Source organism: Dromiciops gliroides, chromosome 3 (assembly GCF_019393635.1).
Source record: "Dromiciops gliroides isolate mDroGli1 chromosome 3, mDroGli1.pri, whole genome shotgun sequence".
Lineage (NCBI taxonomy): Eukaryota > Metazoa > Chordata > Mammalia > Microbiotheria > Microbiotheriidae > Dromiciops > Dromiciops gliroides.
In genome coordinates this window covers 117974092-118001533 of record NC_057863.1, presented here as the reverse complement: position 1 = coordinate 118001533, position 27442 = coordinate 117974092, and the positions used below count along the sequence as shown (strand labels likewise).

General features: G+C 34.3%; 1 protein-coding gene across 2 annotated transcripts in view; it reads left to right on the top strand.

The window, feature by feature from the left end:
• The window catches only part of KLHL1 (kelch like family member 1), a 556455-nt gene that overhangs the window by 389463 nt on the left and 139550 nt on the right, over nucleotides 1–27442 (top strand). The window lies entirely within an intron of this gene.

The window sequence follows — 27442 nt, the reverse complement described above, 5'->3', positions numbered from 1 at the left end:
AACTATAATCTATTGAGATAATTCAACAGGTAAGGTAATCCCACCTTTTAAAATATTAAAACTATAAAAAACAACTTCACCTATCCTGTTGTCCCATAGCAAGACCTTCCTCCTTCCCCACCCCAAGGACATTCTGCATATTAAGGACTTTCTTTTGTGTAACTCATCTCCTTCAGGAACTTCAAATGTGCTTAGGTTTTCCCATATCTCTCTTTCTGTTCATTGTCAGACTTTTTGCAGTGTGGATTGGGATAAATACACATCCTTTGATAATAGGCTTTCCCAGATAAGAAAATTCCCACTACCAAAGCAGGTCAGCACCTTCTTTGCAATTTAGAGATTTAGAGCAAAGCTTCTTAAACTGTGGGCCATGACCTCTGAATATGGGGATTGTGAAAAATTTGGCAACAGTTAAAGGTTATGTATACCCATTTTATAAACCTATATGACAAGGGTAGTGTAAAAATTTCTCAGAGCAAAAAGGGGTTGCAAGTGAAAAAAGTTTAAGAAATTCTGATTTAGAGAATTGCCTAGTATGTTTAAAGGTTAGGTGATTTGCCTGGAGTGTGTCAAAAAAAAAGTATTAGAGATAAAACTTGAATCTAGGTCTTTCTAAATTGTTTCAAATTTTAAATTCAAAATTCAAATTTATGTCTCTATCTACTATGTCTTGCTTCCAGTTAAAGTACCATACACTTTTTGTTGGGGGGACCTGCAACTTAGATTGGGGGTTGGGAGGCCAGATCACCCAAAGAATTGGAGGCTTATCACAAATCTTGTAAGATAAAAACAGATTTATTAGGGGAGATAAATATATGTCAAGGAGACAGAATCACTATAGCAAACTGTCTCTCTTGTTAAGAGAAGACCTGGTCTTTTTTGTATATTTACAAAACAAAGAAAGGGGAAGGCAGTACAAAACAGCTTAGAGGGAAATGCAAAACATTAGAAGGCCCAAACAACTAGGAGATTTGATATGCAATATAAGATGCGGAGCACCCATTTGTACTTTGCATATAATTTTGCAGACCTTGGTATTGCTTATCAGGGCACCTGGGTAGTGCTCAGCCACACCTTATTCCTGTTGTGGGAGGCAGAGCTGTTTTTACATTGAGAAAGTTTAAGTTTTCCTTGGGAGTCAGAATCTTTAGTATTTTTGGGGTCCCATTGCAGTTATTATTTCTATCTCCTCATCTCCTACTACCCTAGTGATTTGGCTTCTTCTGTATTGAAACTTCCCTGTCAAAAGTTCCCAATGGCCTTGTAATGTTGCCTCTCCACCCACTTCCCAGTTTTCATTCTCTTTATCTCTCCTTACCATTTTACACTATTGAGTATGCCCTTTTCTTGAAACTGTTCTCCTTTAGCTTTCCCAACATTCCATCAACTTAATTCTCTATCTTCTACTCTGACTGCTCCTTCTATATCTTTTTTTGCTGTATCTTCATCCTCATTTAGCTCCTACATATAACTCAAAGAATACTTCCTCCTTATCATTCTTATCCACTTTCATCTTTTCTTTTTAAATGAGCATACTCTGTTCTAATCATTTTTCTTTCCTTAGTATAACTGTCAAGAAATTCCAACATAATTATTATTGTTTATATACTTTCTTAACTGATTTTAATTTGATTTAGAAAAGAACAAAAACAAAACAAAACAAAAATCCTCACAATAAATAAAAGAAAGGAGAAAAGTTGCTTACATGCAGTTGTATCCCAAATCCCTATGTGGGGACCAATTTTTAACTGGAGAGTGTTAGCTAAGTGGCTTGCCCCAATATTGGGGCAAGGAAGGAGACTAGCAGCCTCCCTCAAAACAGAACAGGATTTATTTTAACAAGAAAGAACTTAAAAAAAAAAGCACAAACAGGATAAAAAGGATCAAGGGAAAGGAAATAAAATGGGGAAAGGGAAATTATACAACCTGAAAAATAACACCGCCCAGGAATCAAATGAGAATACCCAGCCCCCCTTCTGTCGCCTTCCAGCTTCCAGCTAGAATGGCGACTTCTCCCCATTCCCAGAAACCCCACAGAGCCCCCAAACAATTGTCTGCCCACTCTGATAGTCACATGACTGCCCTCTCTAGGCTTCCAGTCATTATAATTTTGCCAGGCCCATGTAGACATTGGGAATGGTGATGACATGAGGTGCCATGCCATGGCAACGGCTACAACCAGTGGGTGGAGCACCATGCAGTTTGTGGAGCCCCAGGCCAGTGTGCGCTGAGGCATAAAAACTATTAATTCTTTACACCTATAACTAGCTCCAACCCCTTTCCTGAACTATAGACCTTCATCTCTAAATACCTATTGGTAACTTTTATCTATATACCCCATTGGTCTAATACCAAACTTCCAAAATTGCTTTACCTCCTCTATTCCTTGTGTCTATTAAAAGTATTCACATTTTCTCAGTCACTATTTTTTTTTTGCTTTTTTTTGTGGGGCAATGAGAGTTAAGTGACTTGCCCAGGATCACACAGCTAGTAAGTGTCATGTGTTTGAGGCCAGATTTGAACTCAGGTCCTCCTGAATCCAGGATCAGTGCTTTATCTACTGTACCACCTAGCTGTCCCCTCAGTCACTATTTTTAACAGTCATTCACACCTGTCTTCCTTCCCTTTGATATCCAATTACTTGTGTTGTTTTTAGCTCTGAGTTATCTCTTGGATCTGCTCCCTTTCTTTTCATTCTTGTGGTCAGAACACAGCTCACCCAACTGAACTGTTTTGTGCCTCCAACCTCCTCCCAATATGAAGTATTGCCATGGTAATTCTCCTAAAATTTTCCTGAGATTGCACCACTCTAGTGATCAAAAGCCTTTAATTGTACCTTATTGCCTATCAAATAATGTCTAAGCTATTTCTCTTGCTATTTAAATCTCATTGGACTCTAGCTTTAATCTACTTTTTCATCTTTATCAGCTACTATTGCCCATGATATGCTTTCTGCTTTAGCCCAAGGATGAAATGGACTACCTTTTTAGGCATAATGATCTTTTAGCCAAAATCAATTAATCAATCTATATCTGAGTATTGACTTATTTTACCTACATTAGTGATGTACAAATCTTATGTAAAATTATAACAGCTAAATATTTAGTATTATTTATATGTATATATATAGAGAGAGAGACAGACAGACAGACAGAGACATACAGAGACAGAAAGGGTGTGTGTGTATGTATGTATGTATGTATGTATGCATATGTTATGGGCCCAGAGCACCCCAGAAGTTCTCTGGGGTATATCAAAGAACCTTCTCCTTGAGAAACTAAACCAAAGGACAGACACACCTAAAGAGATAAGTGGAACCAGATAACAGCTGAGCTAGCTCCAGGACCCCATGCTAGTCTCCCTTATCCCTGGGGAGATAAGATTAGGTGTGGCTGCTTCCTTTGTGGCTCACTATAAAAGTATCTGCAGGTCTTCTGCTTGAGGAGATTGATATCTCAGAGCCAAGCTCTGTGCCATGCCTTTTTCCCCATGAGAAGTCCAAGGATTTCTCTCTTGGTTTCCCTTCCCTAGCCCCTAAATAAACTACTATCTTATTCTATTTATTTTGTGTGCAAGCGGGTATAATTCCTTAAAGAGGAATTCCTAAGGACCCCAACCCCCAGCCCCTAAGCCAAACCCCCTACCCCATTTTCCCCCATGTCACATATATGTATGTATGTGGTTATACATTGTTGAATATTACAATATAGCTTCTGTATCTGCCTGTCTTCTACAAACAGATCAGAGAAATAATCTTTTTTCTCTTCTACAAAATTAATAAAACAGATCAGAGAAGTTACAACATATTATAATATCTCCTACAAACAAACCAGATCAGATAACATGATACCTGTCCTCCTATGAGACAGATCAGTGACAGAAAAAAACATAATATCAATTTAATATTTTATTGTCCAAGGAAAAAAGATAACACAATATGATTATGTTATGGAGACTTCCCTCCTAAGAGAGAAGCTCAGAGGACTCCCCATTTCTGAGGGTATATATCCTATAGGTTTTAGTCTACTGATTACAGGGTGTTGTCAGTTTCAATATAGAAATTAACCCAGAAGCAAAAAGCAGTTTAAAAATTTCAGTTATAACAAGTATGGAGGAAATACAGAAGCATCATGATAAGACTACAGGATTCCAAAATAGGTTTGGCAAGGATGAGAATGCCCAGATGTTACCATAAGATAGGGACATACTATCCTGAGGGAAAAGAAGTCATTAGATAGCGTCTTTCATCTGCTAGTTATCTGGGTTCAGTTTGGAGTTCAGTTGAAGGACATTTTGCTCCTTTAATCCTAGTACTTCAGGGTTTCTATTTAAAAAAAAATACTTTTGGATAACAAGGTACCTCCATCAAATCCAGGTGATCCATATATTCATATTAACAATACACACACACACACTCACACTCAATATATTACTTTATTTATTCCTAAAATAGTCCAATGTATTAGGTACTATAAGTATTATTTTTCCATTTATATATGAAGAACATAACCTCTAGAGAGATTAGTGACTTTATGGTTATCTAGCTTAACAGTAGTTAGACCAGGATTTGAAACAGTTTCTTCTAACTCTAGGCTCAGTATTCTTTCCATTATATTACATTGCTGAATGGTGAATAGAAGTCAGATGTAGTAGACCTCTTACCTCTCTTGCCTTGCTCATTTCCCAAAGCAGAGTCCCCATCCTAGTTTTTTCAGTTTAGCTAGCTCTCCTCACTCATTACCTCTATTTGATAAACATCCTTACCCTATCAGGACTTGCTGCTGGCTGTGTTTTCCATTCCTCTTTCCCCTCCTGGCCAATACTTCCATTATTCATTATTAGAATTTTGCTGCCTTCAGAGATAACAGGTAATGTAAACTTACTGTCTTAATATGTTAAGAGACAAAAGGAACAGAAGATTTATAACCACAGAGTTCTAGAGATATCATAATAATTTGTATTTGGAATTTCTATTACATTATACTGACATATGAATTTCAATAAAATAATTAAAATGCATAAACTAATACAAATTACATGAGTTTGATGTAAATTCACTTTGGCTTCAATTTAAGATTTATAGAAAGATATACACCTGCATGCATGCATACCTATATTATGCCTATGTGCATATGAGGCACAAAACAGATTAGGTCACAGGTAACAAGTGCATAAATACCAATTGTCTTTGAATCCAATAAGTTTTATTTTATGAACATTAGCAAGTAAGATACCTCATTTTAGAGACCCATTTCTCACATGGCATGGTTTGGAATCCTATAATTCTGTTTCCTCTCCTTTGGGAGTGCCTGCTAAACTTTGGTACCCAAAGCAGACTATAACCATAATTCCAATCTGATCAAGTAAGACCACAGCAAAATTATTGACTTCCTTGTTCTAGGCATTATACGTATGGGGACAAAGAAAGGAATGGTTTGAGTTGTTTAGAATATAGTATAAAAGTCAAGGGAATTGTGGTTCCCTGATTTATATAATAAAGGCAAGAAAGAGAGTCTGTAGACGGAAGTTAATGATTTTGTTCTTTTAATTTAGCTTTTAATCTTTCTTAATTTCATGTATATGCAAATCAAAGAGGACCTTGATAGTGAACAGAGCCTTAGTAACTCAGCCTACATACTGTTTCTGTAGGTTCGGTTTTGTTTTCTTTTGCCAAATTTCAGTTAATGCGTCTTTTAAGAGCACAAAATTCTTATTGAAGTTTAAACTGGATTTACAAGGAATTTTCAACCCTAAATCATATAATTGGGACAGGACAGACCAAGGAAGTCAAAAGAATAGACTTAATCTTATTTGAAAAGAATCTATCTGGCTTTTGTTTAGTTGCCCTTTGTTTTAGCTTTGCTATCCTGTCAGCCTTCCCTTGTCAAAAAGATACTTTCTGGTATATTTACCTAGTATTTGGGATCCACAATGTCCCCAAAGCCTAAGCTCAGAAGCTAGCAGCAAAGAGATTAGTCAATTAAGTGGGTTTTTCATCCAAGTTATTAATAAAACTGTTGAATACAATGATGGTGAAGAAACAACCCTAGAGATTGACACTAAAGGGTTTCTTTCAGATTGATCTTTCTTCATTAAGCAAATAAAATAACAAACAGCCAGCAGAAATGCACAGCCTAGATAATATATCCAGAAGAGAGCAATAGGATGACCTGATTACATCCAAGAATATCAGTATCTGCATCCCAGGGGCATTGAAAGTCTGGTTTGCACTGTACATATTTATTTCTTGGCCATACCTGTCTCCTGCATGTATTCTCTGGACAAATTGATTCTTGGCATGTAGCCTTTCATTCAACTTCCTTGGAATACCTATTTCCTAAATATGTGCCATTGCCTCACACATAATAAATACTTAATAAATGTTTATTGAATTGAATTATTGAATTCATGTTCCTTGGTGATATGCTTTCTGAGTATGTTAATTATTATATGTTTACAATTTCTCTCCTCCCACCTCTGTCGGGGTAGTAAACTATAGCAGAATGTATAATAAGTATGTCATGTATACATGGGTGTGGAAGTGTTTCTTGAGTCTCCGTTGCACTATTGGATTGATTTTTTTCTGGGGGGGGGGGGCACAGTGAGGGTTAAGTAACTTGCCCAGGGTCATATAGTTAGTAAGTGTCAAGTGTCTGAGGCCATATTTGAACTCAGGTCCTCCTGAATCCAGGACCGGTACATTATCTATTGTAACACCTAGCTTCCTCATTTCTTTTGTTTTATATTAAAGTACACTCTGGCTCACAAAAGGAAGCACATCAGTAAGGGGTCATGACCATGGCTTTTTTTTGGATACTGACCCAAAAAAGTACCTTAGAGATAGGAAGAATTTTCGGGAGGCCTATGTATTTGTCAGTGTCTCAGTAACTATATGTATATATACTTTACTTAATGTAGTTTGAAATCTAATTTGTCTTTTTCTGGCAACCATATCATATTGATGGCTCATCCTGCAAATTTAACTGACTAACCCCCTTAAGGTATTTTTTTTATTTGCATAAACTTCCATTTAACCATAACACCCTAGTCTTTGTTTCTTTCTTTTTTTCTAACTTAAGTGCCAAAAGTTATATTTATTCTTACTAAGTTTTGTTTGGAGCTGTTGAAATCTTTTTAAATTCTAAATATTTCATTGACCATGTTATAGATCCCTCTCTGCCATCTTCAAATTTGACTGGCATTCAATATTGCTTTTCAGCCAAGTTATTGATTTAAAAAATGAGTAGAATGGAGGTAAAGAAACAGCCCTGGAGTTTGACACTTATAGGTTTCTTCCAGTTTCATCTTGCATCATTAATCAAATCAAATAATAAATACAATTGCCACTGAAAGGAAGCTTTTACAGAGAAAAAGGAAATCACATATACAGTGATTGTAAAATCCTTCTTTATTTAGAGAAGCAACCAATAAACTGTTAGAAATAAATAAAAACTCACAGACCTAGCATTATTTTTTTTTCTTTTTGAAATGCAAATCCATTTCACATTCGAAACACCAATGTTATTCTTATGGGAACAATGGGGCAGGTAGGTGACACAGAGAATAGAGCACTGGACCTGGAGTCACTAGGAAGTGAGTTCAAATCCCACATCAGCCACTTGACACTTACTAACTATGTGACCCTGGGCAAGTCACTTAACCTATATTGCCACAAATCCAGGAACATCTCCAGTTATCCTGATGTATATCTTGACACTGGACCCAGATAACTCAGTAGAAGAGGGTGAGGTTGGTGACTTTGCACAGCCCTTCCTCATTTAAATCCAATTCGTTGTAAGTCATGATATCTCTCATGGTTCTCTTTGAGAACAAAAGAGAAGCAACAAAAGCAACATGGGAATAATAAATACAAACTATTATCCATTATTTTAAATGGATGTGTAACACACACACACACACACACACACTTCAAAGCTGATAATTGCTCAGCCCCTCTAAGATTAGTAGTTCAACCCTTCACTATGAGCCCAACATACATTCTTGCTACAAGGTTGTTGGAGGTTAATTTGAGCTGCCAAGGGAAGTGTCCTAATTTCCATTGACTTTTTAATGACTTCCCCCAAATTCCTGTCTGGAGGGACAAATATGTTTTCAGTTTGTAAAACTCTATCTGGCTATATTTATTTTACCTTTGTGTAATTAGATATTATTTTTTAAATGCATACAGTAGCCTATAAAAGGAATACACATAATCACATAGTGTATTTTCCTTCAAAGTTTTACTTCTCAGTAACTGTTTTTTCTTCATAAAAGCTAAATATGAAAATCCATATGCTTAAGACTGGCATTGTGCCTTAAACTATTAATCAGCATTAGTACCCAGCAAAGATGAAGAACATGAGTAATTTGAATTTTAGCTAGTTTGTTATATTCCTTACCTATAATGAGGACTTTAATTATTACTCTAAAAATCAACTCCTCTAGTCCTTATGAAGAGTTATTTGATCCAAAACTGGAATTATTTTTTTAATTTAATATTTTATTGTTTATATGATCAATCTGGCATGACTATAGATGAAAGGCTAATTTACTATCCTGGAAATCATGATAGGTACTTTTGTAGAAATCAATCAACCCCCTTGGTGGCACCTAGGTGATGCAGTGGATAAAGCACCGGCCCTGGATTCAGGAGGACCTTAGTTCAAATCTGGCCTCAGATACTTGACACTTACTAGCTGTGTGACCCTGGGCAAGTCACTTAATCCTCATTGCCCCACAAAAAAAAAAGAAATTAATCAACCCCTATATTATTATGACATTTTGACAGAAAGGTATGGAAGCTGGAAATTATGCTTTATTCTGGAGCTAAGGACTTTGAAGCCTTTCCAGAGACCTAGATGTTTAAACATTTTGTGGTTTGAAATCATTAAGGTATTATGCATATGATTTTCCTCAAACACTTTAAAGCATTACAACATTTCTGTTTGAATAACTGGGACTTTGACCTGCTGCTGCTCATTTGTCTTACTTCAGAGACATACAGGCCAGAGTTCCATTTTCCTCAATTGCTCTTCCATTAATAACACTTCTGCTTGCCTATGGGGTCTCAGATGTAAATGAATCTTGAGAATTTCACAATTCCCTAATGAAAAATCCTTTTAATTCAGCATTATGTTTATAAATTATTTTAATAATATGATTTAAACTATGGGCTTCTTCTTGTTGTTTAATTGTTTGTTTGTTTCAGGTCTGTGATTTTATTGATCTATAGAATTCCCAGTGTGGAAACTCCATCCACAAAGTATATTGCTTCTTCTATAACTTCTATAACTTTAGTTGTAGGCAAATGTTTGGGTTACCGATAAGAATGTTGACTTTCCAGTGGTAATAGAGCTAGTTTGCATGTGACATAGACAGAATCTGACTTTAGATCTTTCTGATTCCAAGGTGTTAGTATTTTCCATTGTCTCTGATGAAAAGTCAGTAACTCAGAATAATATGTTCTTCAGCTTGTGAAACTCCTCAGAATTAGAAAGATATATTTCTTCCTCCATCTTTGATAGGAATACAGTGCTTGCAAGAAAAAAGAGGGAAGAAAAAAAAGAAAACTACTGAGTTTAGTACAGTGTCAGAATCTTTATGTTTCTGATGCCTAGGTATATTATAAAAGGAAACTAAAGAAGGCCAAAACCAAAAATTTCCCAGGAAACATTAGAATCTGTCCTTTAGAGCTTGGTACATTTGAATTACATACATTTCATAGTGTTTCAACTCTGTGGTAAGGGACTTTATCATAATGTAATTTATATGGCACATTTTAATCACAATCTATGATCAAAAAGATATTATTTCAGTGTATCTTCATAAAAATCATGTAAGACAAGTAGTGTAGTTATCATTAACTCTACTTTACAGGAGTGGAAACTGAGGTACCATGGCATTCTTTTTTTTTTTTTGCAGGGCAATGAGGGTTAAGTGACTTGTCCAGGGTCACACAGCTGGTAATTGTCAAGTGTCTGAGGCCAGATTTGAACTCAGGTCCTCCTGAATCCAGGGCATATGCTTTTACCTACTGTGCCACCTAGCTGCCCCTGGTACCATGGGATAAAGTGACTTCAGGTCATACATAGGAAAATTCAAGACAAGAAAATGTTAACATGACTCTTCTCAAACTCAAAATAATGAGTTTAACTCCCCAGTTAAAGGGTAATAAGACAGAAGACTAGTTTTATCTTTGGATGCCAGAAAAAAAAATATATATATATATAATAGTGCTAATTAAATAGGATAGATATTCACTGTAGTCACACATAGATAAATAAAAATATAAAAGATATTTCTAAGGGTCAGAAGCTTTCCTTCAGATTTCCAGTAGAACCTAAAACTTCATGTTTGACATAAACAATTATATTACATAGTCTATAGACAGGAAGTTTTATTTTCTGGATAATAAGCACATCACATTAGGCAAAAGAAAACAGAAATAATCCTATCTACTTTATAATTACTGGAATCATATTGGAAGAATCTGTGAAAGGATAGTTCTTCCTATCCTTTTAAAAATTAAGTTAAATTGGTTCAATATTGAAAACCTATTTTACAATTAATTACCTTCTTTAATTGAGTATTAATAAATATTTTCAATTTCCTTTTTTTAAGTAGTATAAATTGTTCTTTTATCTTCTCAGGAAAACATTTTGTTAATGTCAAAAGTTAAACTTTTGGGGGGGCAGCTAGGTGGATAAAACACCCTCCCTGGATTCAAGAAGACCTGAGTTCAAATGTGGCCTCAGATACTTGATACTTACTAGCTGTGTGACCCTGAGCAAGTCACTTAACCCTCATTAACCTGCAAAATAAAAACAAAAACAAACAAAAAACTTTTTCCCCCTAAATTTTTTTAAATATTTTATTTTTCACAACCACTAGATATTATAATTGTATAATATAATACATATATACCTGTATGATATGCTATATTATATAATAATATGATATAATATAGTATAAAATAATATAATACAATACAACATAACAATATATAATGCAGCATAACATAATATAATACTACCTTATATAAGATAATTTCCTGAACACATTTAATATAGTTTTAGCTCCTAATATTTTGGGGAATAATCTAGGTATAATCATTTTCAGTTTAATAAAAAACCCAATTCTGGTTGTTGAGTTTTGTGAATAAATAAGTAATAAAATTGATGAGATTTATGATTCTACAATTAAAGATGATATATTAGAAAACAATCAGTTGTTCTCAGAAGACATTTATTTTGTATGCCTCCTATGTTCAGTGTTACCCTTAGAATGAGAATATAAAAAAAAATTAATAAAACAAAGTGCCTCCTTAGGATCTCTGGTCATGATGGACAGATAAAAAATGTTACAAAGTATCATAAGTACATTAAAAAGGAACAAAATGTAATGAGAAATCAAAGAGTATAGTAATAGTAAAAGTTGGGTATGGATATTGGAGAGAGAGAGCATGTCCACGTATAAAGGAGAATTGTGGGAGTAGAAATGTTTGGACAATGGGTTCAGCCGAATTTTCCTGAAAGATAAGGTGCATGATAGAAGGTAGTATGACTTAAATCAGTAAACAATGTAAGAAACATGATGAAATGTCTTGAATGCAAGGCTAAGGAGCTTAGACTCTTTTAAAGGGACTAAGGAGTCATCAAAAGTTTGTGAGTAAGGCATTGATGATCATAGTATTATAGGATGATAAATCTGGTAATGAAAAATGGAACAGGTGAATCTAAGGAAGAAAAGATATAACTTGGGAGGTTATTTTAACAGATTTTTCAAAAGGTAATGAAAAATTTGAATTAGTATTAATGACAATAGTGATATAAAGGAGGAGCTAGTTACAAAAGATATTGAAGAAAAAGAAGAATTGCTAGGATTTTGTTACCAATTCCAGCTAGAGGGTAAGGGAAAGGGGGGAGGAAAGCTTTGAACATGAATAATTAGAAGCATGGTGGTGCCATTAATAGGAAAAATGAAAGCCAAGGTTATTGTAGCCACTCAGATGCATTAGACATGTAGATTCAGAGTACTGATGAGCCAATCAGGTGGAGATTTTTGATAAGCAATTAGAATTTCATGTCTTGAGTGTATGAGAAAACAGGAGAAGAGAGAAATTTGGGAATTAAGATGATATCTAAAGATAGCCGAGAGTGACAGAGGACTATCTTAGGGTACACTGATACTTACAGAGGAGATGAGGAAGAGCAGCTACCAAAGAAGATTAAATCAAATATTTCAAGCTTGAAAGAAATGTAAATATTATCTATTCTATCATCACAATTTTATAGATATGGAAACTAAAGTGCCATGGAATCCAAACAGCCGCACTAAAAACACACAGTTACCAATTGACATAGTTGGGCCCCAAACCTGTGTGCCCTGAACTCAAATCCATCTCTTTTCCTGACTCAATTTTCTTGGTTGTTGTACAGATTTTTTTTAAAGGGACATGAATAGAATCATAAGGCATTATTTTATTTATTACCTAGAACTGTAACACTCTTCTTCTTTCATTACCTCCATCCTTTCCCTAAAGAATAAAGACAAGGAACGACCATAGAATTTGGAGAAAAATAAGGAAAGTACAATTTCAGAGTTGCTAAGGGAGGAAAAAGAGGGTGGAGTTGTCAGCAATATTTAATGCTGAAAGAATTCAAAGCAGAGGAGGGCTAAAGCCAATGAAATGGAATTTGCCTTAGTTTATAAGGTTTTTCTTTGATGTTCTCCTAGTTAGTTTGCAACAGTACACAAGCAGAAATACTTCTGAGAAACTTAAATCAGCAAATGGTAATTAAATCCCAGGAAAAAATGTAGATGTGCTTAAACATATATAATCTGGAAGCACAGCATAGCTACAAATATTTTCATTAAGCTTGATAAATAAAACCTTTCTAAATAAATGTATTTGCACTTTGAATTATCTTCACATAATTTGGAGTTTTTTGCTCTAGTGATTTTTGTTGAGCCCTTCATGTGAGTAATATCCCTTCATATTACAACTATTACAGCAGTTGCCAGAATTGGACTTGTATATCTTTATTATATTTTACGGATAAATAACACGAAAGTTTGCATTAGTGATTTTTAAATGAAGACAGACAGGCAAATTACAATAATTTCATGTAAAACAAGGATAATGTATAATCTATTATTAGTAGAAATAATTCTTGTAGCTAATTCTATATTCCCAAATATATTTATCATTTATCAGTAATTATACTTATTTTCTATCACTTTAGAATATTTTTTCTCCTACTGATTATATGAACTAAGGCAAACATATAATTTTAGCTATACCCCAAGTCTATTTAGATGGTAATAATAGATTAAAACAATTCTCTTAAAAGGGAATGTTAAATATTGTCTATAATCAAACCATGAATATATACTATATGAGTAAATGTAATTTCCAGTATAGGAAATATAATGGCAATCCTATCCAGGCACAAAATGCCAGTCATCTTTGACTCCTTCTCACTTCCTTCGTCCCATAAACATTAACAATATCCTGTTTTCACAATATCTTAACACTTCCTTTCCTAATATCTCTCAGATCAGTCCTTTCCTCTTTATTCCCATTCCTATCACTATAGTTCAGATCCTTCTCATATCACATCTAAATTCCTGTAAGACCTTCCCAACTAGGCTGTTATTTTCATATTCAAAAAATTCAGGAGAATGAATGACAAATCTTATCCCTCTCTTTCTAATCTTTCATTATCACAAAATATTTTATACCATTTGTAAAATAATTTTCTATGTTTATTATGTCATTTCCCAACTTAAAAAAATTGTCGGTGTCTCTGCATTAATCGAGGAATGTTCTAAACTTGTTAGCTAAACTTTTGTCTTCCTAGAGACACTGACTTCCCTTTCTTTCTCTCTCTTTCTCTTCGTTCATCTCTCCCTCCCTCCCTCCATTCGTTCATTAGTTGTCCTTTATTGCTTTGTTCCTTTATTCATGCATTCACTCATTTAAAAAGAAATTCTCAATTAAAAAATTCTCAAATTAAAAAAAATTCTCAATTCATATCTTCAAAACAAGAAAAATTGTTTATAATAAAAATGCCTTGGGGCAGCTAGGTGGCACAGTGGATGGAGCACTGGCCCTGGAGTCAGGAGTACCTGAGCTCAAATCCGGCCTCAAACACTTTACACACTTACTAGCTGTGTGACCCTGGGCAAGTCACTTAACCCCAATTGCCTCACTAAAAAAAAAAAAACATTAAATAAAAAAAAATGCCTTGATAAACCCCATGATCACTTTACTTTTTACCACACTATTTCTGTAACTTGGAATGCCTTTCTCTTCCTTTCTAACTCTGTCCCAATTTTAAGACTTAGTACAAGTCCTACATTTTCTGTATAGCCATTTCCTGACTATCTAAACTCACATCTTCTTCCTATAAATATGTAGAGTGCTTTTCTAAAGTACTCATTTTAAACCTTACCTGGATTGCTTTTATTTCTTTACTTAACCCATCATATGGCTATGTATTATTTTATAAATAATATTTTAAGCTTCTCGAGAGTAGAGACTACATATTATACTTCTTTTTGTCCATTACAATGCCTTATTTATTTTTAGTTAGTAAATAAATTGTTGTGCATTTCAGCTGCACAGTGGATAAAGTGCCAGACCTGAAGTCAGTAATACTTATCTTTTTAAGTTCAAATCTGACCTTTAAAAGTTACTAGCTGTGTGACTCTGGGCAAGTCACATAAACCTGTTTGCCTCAGTTTCCTCATCTGTAAAATAAACTGGATGAGGAAATGGCCAACCACTCTAATATCTTGTCCAAGAAAATCTCAAATGGGGTCATGAGGAGTTGGACATGGCTGAATAGCAGCAGCAACAAAAATAAATTGTTAGTTAATAATATTAAAAGCTTTACTTATTTTTTGAGGACCAGATCTATGGGCACACTTGCTAGTTGTTATAGAGTTATTTATATCTCTTTGAAGTTCTCCTTCTTACCAGCTGAATATGGGCTAGAAATTAGACAGTCAAAATTAAAAATGTTGAACAATTTTTCACTGTTTATTAATTGTTTTGGGGAGTTATAAAATTATTTGGAGAATGAAATCCTTGTCCTCAATATGTTTATATTCCATTCTAATTGAGGATATCAAAGCATGATCAAGATAAAGAACACACACCATTTGACCATCAAGTAACTGATTTAGTATAAACAGAATATCAACAAGAGGGCAGCCAAGATATGGAACCAATGCTTCAATGACATTATATGCTATTAGGCTCCAAGATATTTCCAATCCATGCTTTTCTTTCACTCCTACTCATATGATGCTTAAATAAAGCTGAAGAACATCAGAGATTACTGACTGGGTCTATTACAATTTTGTGTTACATAATCTTAACGGCCCTGTCACTGAGCAAGGCATCCCTTTTTAATCTCCCTAATTGACTCACTATCCCACTCACTATTATCCCACTTACTAGGTTTTTGCCAAACCTTTTCTCTATCCTTAAATGTGCCCCCCACCTGCCCAATCCTTCCCCATGCTCAGACTCTCTCAGCTGAGAACTTTACTTCACATTTCAATGGAAAAATCAGGCCCATACACCAACAGTTTCTGCTTCACTCATATCCCCTCATATCTCTCATATCTTCTTACCTCATATCCCCCAAATGCTTTCTGCCAGTGAGAGCTCTATATCTTTCTTTACCTCTGCCTCACATGAAAAAGGTGTCCCTTCTCATCAAGACACATTTCTCTAAATACCTTTCTTTCTGTCTTCTCCAACAAATTTTCCCTTCTATTATCCCCATTCTCACTTAGTTTTAATCTTTCCCTGTATGTTGGCTGCTTGCATGCTGAATACAAACATACCCATTCTCAAAAAAAAAAAAAAAAACTTTTTCATCTGTTACTACGCATCACTCCACATCTCTCCTTCCTTGTAGAGTTAAAAGGCCACTTACAATTGATGCCTTTATTTCCGTCCTTCTCATTCTTGTCTTAATTTTCTCCAGGCTGGCTCCTGACTTTATCAGGTTCAAACAAAAATGCTTTGTCCAGAGTTACCAAAGACCTATTACTACCAAATCTATTGGCCTTTTTCCCAGTCCTCATTCATGTTAACTTCTCTGTAGGTTGTTAGGGTAGAAAAGAATAAATTCATGAACTAAAACTTCTGATTTCTTATTAGCCGTTGACATAGACTTTGACATGACCACAAAATTGTCTATATCTTAATTTCCTTATATGGTTCATAAAATCAGAGAAATATTGCTTTGAATTGTTTATTCTTACATAAGTTTTGTTGATTACTTTTTATAATATCTCCATATTTTTTCTCAGTATCCCTATTGATCTACTAATCATCTAATAATCATTTCTATATTTTGTGGGGGAGTTCCAGTTTATTTCTCCTCTAATTTTTTTTTATAACTTCTCTTTTATGCTTATTTTAAGCTTGGGCCTTTTTTGGGTGGTTTTTAAATTTTTACTGAATAATCAATTCTTTAATTTTCTCCTTTTCTATTTTGTTAATGTATGTTTTAGGGATGTAATTTTCCCCCTGTGGACTGCTTTATCTGATTCCCCGAAATTTTGGTATGTTGTTTCATCATTATTATTTTCTTTCACATAATTATTATTTCCATAATTTTTGCTTACTCCTTTAGAATTTCATTGTTTAATTTCTGTTTATATCTATGGATTTTTATTGTGCTCCCTCAAATGATTTCTATTTTTATGTTATGACCTTACTGGTTTTGCCTTTTAAAAATTATTTGCAATATCTCTGTGCTCTGATACTTGATCAGTTTTTACAAAAGTTCTAATATGGAAATAGAGATAGAGATAGATTGATATATATATATATATATATATATATATACACACACACACACATGCACACATACTATATATATATAATGTATGTGTATATAGATCTATCGATCTCTATAGATTGAGAGATGATATAGATATAGTCTTTTGTACTCTCCTTTAGAAGACAGTATAAATATTTAGTTTTGGTATCTTTAACAATTTGTTCAGTACTGTGTTTTGTCTTTGGTATCTTACTTTTAAATTTGTCCAGAACTGTGTGAGGGACATTAAAGTATCCTGGGACTATTGTATTAGAATCTGTATTTGCTGGTTACTCAATTCCTTTTTCCTTTATGAATTTAGATGCTAAGGCATTTAGAGCATATATGTTTAATATTGATAGTGATTAATTGTATATGATTCCTTTCTGAATAATGTAGTTTACTTGTTTAGTCTCTTTTATGCTGTGAATAATTGCCTTTGTTGTTGTTGTTGCTGTTTGTCATACTATGATTGAATCTTCTGTTGTTGTTGCTGTTGTTGTTGGTTTACCTGCTACATAGTCAATTTTGTTCCAGTCCCTCTTTTTATGTGTATGTCTTTTTTTTAGGTATTTCTTATTAGCAACAGATTGTGTTTGTTATTTTTAATACAGTCTGTCACTTTGTTGTATTATGAATTTTAATCCATTCACATTTCAAGTTATGTTTATTTTTTTCTCCATCTGTCTCTAATATTGTTTTCCAAATTAGAAATTTTTTCCATTCTGTATTCAAGTACTTTATCACTTCAGTTATTTTAGCTTAATATATTTCCACCAGCTCCCTTTCCCTCATCTTCAAGTTTCCCCCACCAAAGTTTGCTTTCCCTTTTCCTAGCATTGGCATTTTGCTTAGCTTATTATTTTTTTTTCTTTCTTCCTCTTATCAAGTTAATTCTTCTCTCAAGTAAAATCCCCTTAACTCTCTTCTCCCACAGTTTGGTTGGCTCATTATTTATTTTGTTTTTGTACCCTATTTCTAAAACAAAACAAAAATAAAAGTATCTTCCCCTTATTATTATTTTTTTGTTATTCATCATCCATTTTTGTTTGTTCTCTATTTCTTTGAGTCATGGCCCTAATACTTATTTTGTCCAATTTTTGTCTCTGTTTTTCCAGTAGAATTAAAGATTCTATGATACATATTTTACTTTACCATTTCTATACAATTTATTTAATCTTGCCTAATAGATTTTCTTCTTCTCCTGTATTCTTATAAAAAACAATTCCTGCCTGCAATAGAGAGGATAGGGATTTTTTTGTTTTTTTGCAGGGCAATGGGGGTTAAGTGACTTGCCCAGGGTCACACAGCTAGTGGCAAGTGTCTGAGGCCAGATTTGAACTCAGGTCCTCCTGAATCCAGGGCTAGTTCTTTATCCACTAGCTGCCCCAGAGGATAGGGATTTACCTCTGTCCCTGATTGTGCAGTTCCTTATTAAACTTACCCTCCCTATCATTATCCCTTCTTTTTATTTTCCATTAAATATAATCTCTGAGGCATATCATCTTATTATTCTTGGTGTCCTTCCCCCTGGAGCTTTGATACCTTTTTTCTTGAGGCAAGATAACCAGTGTCTCTAAGAATTCTCTAAATACCAAGGTCCTGAAAATTAGATTCAGGATAAAATCTTCTTCTCCATTTACATTTATGGATATGTTCATCAGTAGTACCACCTCCCACCCCTAAATCAAGATATTTTTTCCCATTCCTCCCATTTTTAATCTTTCTTTTTATCTCCTCTCCCATTTTTTTCTGTAAATTTTTTTCTTCCTGAGAGATTACAGGAGCCATTTTCCCTTCATTGTTAAGTTTTTATTTGAATAGGGAACATCACATATTTCAGATTATTTTCTACTTTCCTCCTCCAATTTAATGTGTCCTTTTGTTCTGTAATTTAATCCCACAGGCCAATTTCTCTACTATAACTCCTATTTGACTATTGAATACTTTATATTTACTTTTAGTTTATCAGTTATTTTGTTTCTATTGTATTTGGTTCCTCTTTTCATTACTTTACTTGCTTTCCTTATATTTACAAAACAAATAACATGCTCAGGTCTGTTTTTGTTTCTAGGAATGTTTTGAACACATTTTTTCACTAAATATATATGTTTTTACATTAATGTTTAGATTTAGAGTTAAACGGTTTGTCAGCTGGGGTTGCATCTTGAACTCCTTTGCTCTTTAAAACATAAGGTATCTCTTCCCCACCAGGTACTGATTAATTTTCTTTTGTCTTACAATAATTATTGATAGACATCTAGACTTAACTGATCTAGAGGCCATATTCCTTTATTACTACTATTAACCCTGTTTATCTGCTTATATTTGAGATTTTTAGCTGAGTTTTATTTCTCCTGAGATCTTTCATAATTTCAGGTTGTTTGACCCCTATTTCTTACTTTCTGACTCCTTCCCTTTTTGTTGTGGTTTTCTTTGGGGCAGGATCCCAAAACTATCTCAGCCACTCCAACTCTAGAGAAGTGATATTTTGCTGCCTTCAGTCTTTTTTTCCCAAATGACTTCTGAAGAAACAGATCTAGCCCCTGTTAAGTGCTGAGCTCTTAAGGCAGGTCTGGTGTATAAATGCACATATGGTAATCTTCCTTCCCTAAATCCCTTTGTCCTAAATACTTTTGAAACTCCAAAAGCACTACAACCATATCCAGGTCAAACTTTCACCTTTTGATTTTCTGGGGCACTAGAAGGAAGATAATGGGATAGAATTGAATTTTCTTTCTCTTTCTTTCTTTCTTTCCTTCTTTCTTCCTTCCTTCCTTCCTTCCTTCCTTCCTTCCTTCCTTCCTTCCTTCCTTCCTTCCTTCCTTCCTTCCTTCCTTCCTTCCTTCCTTCTTTCTTTCTTTCTTTCTTTCTTTCTTTCTTTCTTTCTTTCTTTCTTTCTTTCTTTCTTTCTTTCTTTCTTTCTTTCTTTCTTTCTTTCTTTCTTTCTTTCTTTCTTCTTATGGGGCAATGAGGGTTAAGTGACTTGCCCAGGGTCACATAGCTAGTAAGTGTCAGGTGTCTGAGGCTGGATTTGAACTCAGGTCCTTCTGAATCCAGGTCCAGTGCTTTATCCACTGTGCCACCTAGCTGCCCCCGAATTGAATTATTTTTCAAGCTTATGGATCTGCTAGTATACCCTTGCCAGAACGTAAGGGTAATGGGGGAAGGCAGTGCTTTCTGAATGAGCACACTAGAAGCTATGAATTAGCTTCTTCTGCTGTTATTTCACTAAATCTTTATTTCATTAGGGTTGTTGGTATGTAAGATTAGTGATGTCAAAGTGGAATAGAATTGAATTAGAAAATCACAAATTAACGTTATCTGTGGTATATTATATTTTGTTTTTTAAATCATTTCCATGAGTTTTGCGTGTCCCTTTTAGTCCATAAGTTAGATATCACCTCTCTCCCAGACCTTAGAGACCATAGACACCATAGAGATGACTAAAATTTCTTTATCTCTTAAGCACAATTCCTATGTCAAAGAAGGATGAGAGGTCATGAGGTTCATAGAAAATATCTAGTTCTCCATCTTATTAGTCACACCAGGAAAAACATATTAAAAATAATAGGCATTGAGAATCCTTTCAGTCAATTCAGCTGAGTGAAGCTACTATCAGGAACTGCTAGCCAAGCAACTGAGATATACCCCTCCCCCCACTATGTAAAGTCCAAAAATAAATCAAATCCATGGGTTAAGAAATAAAGTATCTTTAACTGAGATAACAGGGTAGCAAACCTGCCACCTGGGGAATGTCTAGTAGGTTTCTCATATCCAAGGTCTAGGCAAAAACTTTTTATACCTTTAGAAAGAGAGGGGGAAGAGACAGCATGAGGTGGCAAGGCCTGGTCCATAAGACCCCCACTCACTCTTGGCAATCTAGGTAAGGAAAGCCATTTCATTCTGGCAGTTTTACCCTTCATGCCATGAATCCCAATGAAAGAAGGTAAGGACACGAGAAGCTGAGATCTAGCTTGAGCTGGGCTCCTCAGCAAGACAAAATTTCTGGATGGAGGGGACCTAGGCTGTAATTCAGTTCAACCTAATCAAGAGCAAATATCTTAAGAGTAGGAATATAAGGACATTACTAAAATTCTGAAATTACATGGAGCATTTAAAGTAGTGGTGATCCATATAACATTTGGCATTAAAAATTTCTGTCATATTACCAATTATATTAATTTTTTTCTGTCAATTACATGCTTTAAGTTTTCATATATCAGAAAGATTCAGTTGTATCCAGCACAAATACTGGAGATACCTCAATATTTTACAATGTAAAGATAAAGAAAATATATTTAAATGACCTAACCCCTTATGGTTTTTACAATGTTTTATTGATTCATTATAGAGATAGGTCTAGATTGATCGATAGATCTATCTATCTATCTTCTATCTATCTATCTATCTATCTATCTATCTATCTATCTATCTATCTATCTATCTATCTATCTATCTATCTATCTATCTATCTTTCTATCACTTCCCGATAAAATCTTAAAAATCAACACAGAAAGAGTGATGGTTTCAGCCTCCCTGGTTTAAAAAAACTCAGCCTGTTCAGTTAAAAAGCCAATCAAAGGAGGCTACACACACATGTGTGATCAGAAAAAGAGAGTGCCTTCATTTTAGGAGATCTGGGCAGGACCATGCAAGCCCCCTTAGTAGCATTTCCATGTTAAGAAATCTGGGAATGCTCCAAAGGCCTTATTACAGTTACAAATCCTCTTTTCATTTTTAATTGTCGGAGACAGGAGAATTAGTAATAGTGATGCCAAAGAGACACGCAGACATAGAGACACAGAGAGAGAGAGAGAGAGAGAGAGAGAGAGAGAGCAAACTATTGGATCATTTTTTTTTAATGTACAGAAAGGGAAAGTAGGAAGTGGGAAGCACAGACAGGCAAAACAGTTTTGAAAGTAATATGTAAAAAGTATTCATTTTTTTTTCCCTTTAAAGAAAACAATGAAATATGGAGATTTCACAGTATCATATAGGATCCACTTTTGTGTTCTACTGAATTCATGAAAATGTTTTCTACTTTTTGATTTTTAAATTGAGGCGGGAAAATGAAAGAAAACACATCAATTTTGATCATTTTCTTTTTTAGTGAGGCAATTGGGGTTAAGTGACTTGCCCAGGGTCACACAGCTAGTAAGTGTTAAGTGTCTGAGGCCGGATTTGAACTCAGGTACTCCTGACTCCAGGGCTGGTGCTTTATCCACTGCACCACCTAGCCGCCCCGATTTTGATCATTTCTAAGAAAAAAAAATTCAAAGAGGCACCAGAAAAAATAGACTATAAAAAAAGAGATTAAAAAGGTCAGTAAATAAGTAATCTATGGCAGTCAAGGACCATTACATTGAAACAAGAACATTTTTGGATAAAACTCTAAAAAATAGACATTACATTGGAACCAATCAATTGGACACTGGAACCATCCCCTTTTGTCCCATGCCCCAACATATAACTGTTGGCCTTGACTTAATAGCACAAAACAAATTTGTTCTGCTGGCAAAACAATATTAAGAAACAGATAGATTTTCATGATACCTCAAAGATAGCATGTCTTTAAAACATTTGTAAAGTATATTACTTTTAAAAGGCACCATGATTTCCAGAAATATTGGAAGTAAGCCTTTTCATTTCTATGAAATCTTCCTTTGTAATCTCTCCTTCAGATTTGTCACTTGGCTTTGTGAATTTTCAAATTCACAAATTTTTTGCATGATTTCATTAATATTTCAAGTTTTTATGCCTATATTTTCATATTTTATGGACTATATATAATTTCATTGTATATATATATATATATATGGTTTGGTTTGATTTGGTGAGGCAGTTGGGGCAATGAGGGTTAAGTGACCTGCCAAGGGTCACACAGCTAGTAAGTGTCAAGTGACTGAGGCTGGACTTGAACTCAGGTCCTCCTGAATCCAGGGCCAGTGCTTTATCCAGCATGCTACCTAGATGCCCCAAATAATTCCATTTTTGACAGTAGCAAGTCTGCTGGTTGTTGCTTTTATGGACTTATATTTTCTTTTTTACTACATTTGGTCCCATATAGTGGCCATTTCTTTCACTATTTCTTCTCATTTTTACCATTCATTAGTGTATTGTGTGTCAGGGGGGATTATCAGTTAATTTTATCTGAATTTCCAATTTCTTCATTTACTTGGTCTTTTGATTTTCTTAGAATATCCAGATCTTGTTATTTTTGAATGTTTAATTTATCTATCAACAGATTTCTTAGGATATCATAATTTCTTATTCATTTTCGCTTCTTATTTTTTACCTGATGCAGTTGCTCTAACATATTAATCATATGAGTACTGTGCTTTGTTCATTTTAAAAATTCATTTTGGTTGAGTTTTCTTTTCTAATATTATTTTTAGCTAGTTCTCTTTTTGGCGTTTTTCTTTGCTTTTCTTTTTGCTTGTTTATTTGGTTTACTGTGTGAAGAATCTGTTTCCCTTTGATACTCTTTGATGTGGTAGATCAGTCATCTCTGGTAAATCTTTATAGAAATGTTCTTTTTACCTATCAAGGCTGCTCTTGATAAGAAATATAAGAAAAGAAAAGAGAGTTTTTTTCTAGATTTAAAAAATACAAGACCATATCTATAAGGCAAAACAATTGAAAGAGAGGTATATAAGATACTTTTTTTTTGCTGTATTCATTTATTTTAAGAAACTAATTGAGTTGGTAGATAAAACATACTCTTTAAGGCTCTTCTCAGAAAAGGTATTTTCCGAGTGCATATCAACGTTGTGACAAATGTGAATATGGAAATAACATTTTCCATTGGCCCTCAGAGTAATGACTTCAAGTGAAGTATTAAACAGCACACCTACAAAAAAAAGTACTATCATCGAAAATGTCTGTGACATTTATGCAAAAGGGTTTTCTGTTGGTGATTTTTTTTCCAACAGCTTCTATTACTACACAACATTTTAATATTTTTACCCTATTAAAAATACTTAAAATGAAATTCATCACCAAGTACAAGTTTACCATTTCCACTATTACCCAAAATATGACAGAAGTCTAGATTACAGCCTATTGAACAGTGCATCATTATGATTTATCTATAAATATCAGTCTCTTAAAAACACTCTATAGATGCACAGAGATTTAGACCCAGAACTGAAAAAGATGACACTGGATTGGATTTGGGGGATTACATAAGTATTTCATCATCCCAAGTTGTTTTCTGTCCCCAAATGCCATTTTATTAACACCAATCTTATCTCAATGATGAAATATAACTGCAAATAATGAAGCATCATGATCTCATAAAATTATCTCAGAGATCAGTGCAAAGCCATCTAATGTATAACCAATATAATATTATCATTATCATGGTGTGAAGACTGATTTAGAGCAAACATGCAACATAAAGAGTCTGGGATATAAAATCAAAAGACCTTGGTTTGAATATGAAGTCTCCTACTTTATTGTTACTTTATTGATTTAGGGTAAGTCACCTGACCTGACCTCTCTGAATCCTAATTTTCTCATCCTTAAACTGAAAAGGTTTAAATAGATATGTTATATGGCTCTTTCCAGCTCTACGAATATGAAAAAATGAGGTTATTTTGTTTATTTTTTTAATCATACCCTGTAGAGTTTGCATTGGTATAGGAAACTTAAAAGAAGTGAGTAAAGTTCCAAAATGACCCTGTCATAGTAAAGAGATGACATGATCCTTTGATGAGGTAGTAAAGTGCCCATGAATGAGTTATAAAGAAAACTAGATATTTTGATGAAGAAAGATAATTTGATATAGAAAGATAAACCATGCCTCACCAACTACTCTCCATCTACCCCCCCCCCCTTCTATCACCACATCCTGACTTTAGAATAAGTCCAGGTAGAAATCCCACTAGAAGAGGAACTCAATTTCAAATGAGAAAGTTAGAAAATTAATGGATGCAGAGAAGGGAAGGATGCAGTGTCATTGGAGTTGGCAAAGTGGAAGCTAAGAAAAAGGCAGCTTTTACAGATAGTAGAATAAGAGCTGTGGGAGCAAGATTCTTTGAAATGATCAGAAGTTAAACATGCAGAAAGATCCCAAGGTGATAACACAGTATTTCATCTTTCCCTTTGGGTTCCTTCGTGGGAGTCTAAAGCTTTTTCCTTTGAGCATGAGGAAACTAGTTTACTTGTAATTGTATTAAATATCTATTTTGCTTTTATAAACAATGTTATTCTTCCTCCTGCCCCATTTGCCAATCTATATATAATATTTCAGATTGAGCTATTGAGAGCTAAGAGAGGGATAGCTCTAACATTGGGAGGTTCTGCCAGATGCTTTGTTCTCTGCCTGAGGGTTTGGAACTGAAAATGATAAAGAGAATTACAAACCGTTTAGTTCAGCTCTCCAGAGTAGGGGGTGGGGAAAGCATTATAATAGGAAATATATCTAAACCAAGGCTTCTTAACTGTGTGTGTGTGTGTGTGTGTGTATGCATGTGTTTGATGGACATCTTTGACAATCTGATAAAACTTAATACTACTATGATTCATTGACTACAGTTACAATTGAAGAAAATTTATATTTTTGTTAGGGATTAGTCTAAATAGAGACAGAGACAAAGAAAGGTAGAGACAGAGAGAGAGAGATTAGAGACAGACAGAGAGATAGAGACAGAGACATGAGAGATAGAGAGATATGGAGACAGAGATGGAGACACAGAGAAAAAGAAATGGAGATAGAGATATAGATATATCTATATATTTTTTTCTCTTCCAAGTTCATGAATACAGTAAGAACCCTCAATCTGAACAATGATTTAGTAGGAGGGAAAGGAAAAGATGAATAGTTGAACATCCCTGCATTAACCCATCCTGCTACAAGCAGAAAGGGGGGAAGACTAAAGTCAAATTAAGATGGGGCCATCTAGGTGGTACAGTGTATAAAGCACTGGCCCTGGATTCAGGAGGACCTGAGTTCAAATCTGGCCTCAGATGCTTGACACTTACTAGCTGTGTGACCCTGGGCAAGTCACTTAACCTTCATTGCCCTGTTTTAAAAAAATCAAATTAAGACAACAGGTAGATCACCAAAAGGAATTTTTGAAGACCTCTGACTGGTTTGGCATATACACTGTGGAGGATTTATAGGATAGTGTGGACAAGAATCACACAAAATATGAAGGATAATTGTTTTCAGAATCCACTAGATACAAACTTATTATTGATACACTTCAAATTGTGTAAAATAATTCTTTAAATAAAATAAATTCTTTAAATAAAAAAAGCTTTTTCTTCATTATCATCAATTTTGCTTAAAAATGTCTTTGGGGAGAGCAAAAGGAATAATTTCTACATGCAATAGACACTTTTACTCTTATTTTCTTTGTATTCTTATGGTATTATATTCAGAGTTTGTGTTACCCTAGCTAACCATATAGTTTCTTCAAAATTTCTTTTTTACCTGTAATAGTGACAATGAAGACTGCCTATATATATGCCTTCAGAAGCTTCTGGCAGAAGCTAAGCCTTAGGGTGTTCATCTGTATTTTGTTAATGAACGACTGCTCACTATTTAAAACAAAAATAAAGCAAAGAAAACCAATAGCTATTCCTAATATTGTGAGGGGAAAAGAATCCTCAGCTTAGCTTTGGAGCTCTCTTGTCTTGTTCTCTCACAAATATGGATAGGACTTCTATTATTACCTCTTTATCCCATAATAAATTTCTACCTGATTAAAAAGACCTGATTGGAAGAAAAGGAAAATCATTTTATCCTCTTAGTGAGTTCCCTGGCTCTCTGCTGTAGGCAAGACTTGTTTAAGGATGCTCAGCTTGCAGTACAGTAGAGAAACAAATGCTTAACTTTTCCTTTTCTGAAGCTCTAACACACATTGTTGCCTGGAAACCCACTGATTTTTCACTGATAGAGACCTCTTCTGATGCTTCTTTTGTGCACCCCCTTCTGAATAAACAGTTTGTCTCCAATGCTACAGTGGACATTTTTATTGTAGAAAAGCATCCTCATCATGCCTCTAACATGTAGAGAAACCCCATGAAAGAAGAAATGTTTTAAGAAAAATTTAATTTATAGGTGGGAGAAGAGATACAGTGAAAGCAAGACCTTATAAATATAAATAAGGATAAACACTTGCAGATTCTACACAGTTTAACAATATACATGAAAGTAAAATATAAGCCTGGACAAATAAATTGTTGCTGTCAGTAACAGGGAAGATTACAGACAAAAAGGAAAAGAGAAAGAAACAGCATGGTGTATTTGAATACTGGATTTGAATTCAAACCCTGGGATTGACAACCTTTGTGATAGCTTGAAAATCCTGTTACCACTATGAATTTCAGTTTTTTCATGTATAAAATGAAAAGATTGGGCTCTATGATATCTAAAATGCCCTCTAGTTCAAAATTTTTGGATATAACTGCTCCCAAATACCTAAGAATAACACATTTTGGAAGAAGATGAACAACTATTAGATTTTAAACTCCATGAAGGCAAGTAGTATATTTCTGCTTCCATTTGTATTCTCAGTACTTAGTGCAGTGTCTGGCACATAGCAAGCATTTAATAAATGTTCGTAAATTTTTTAGATGGGTTA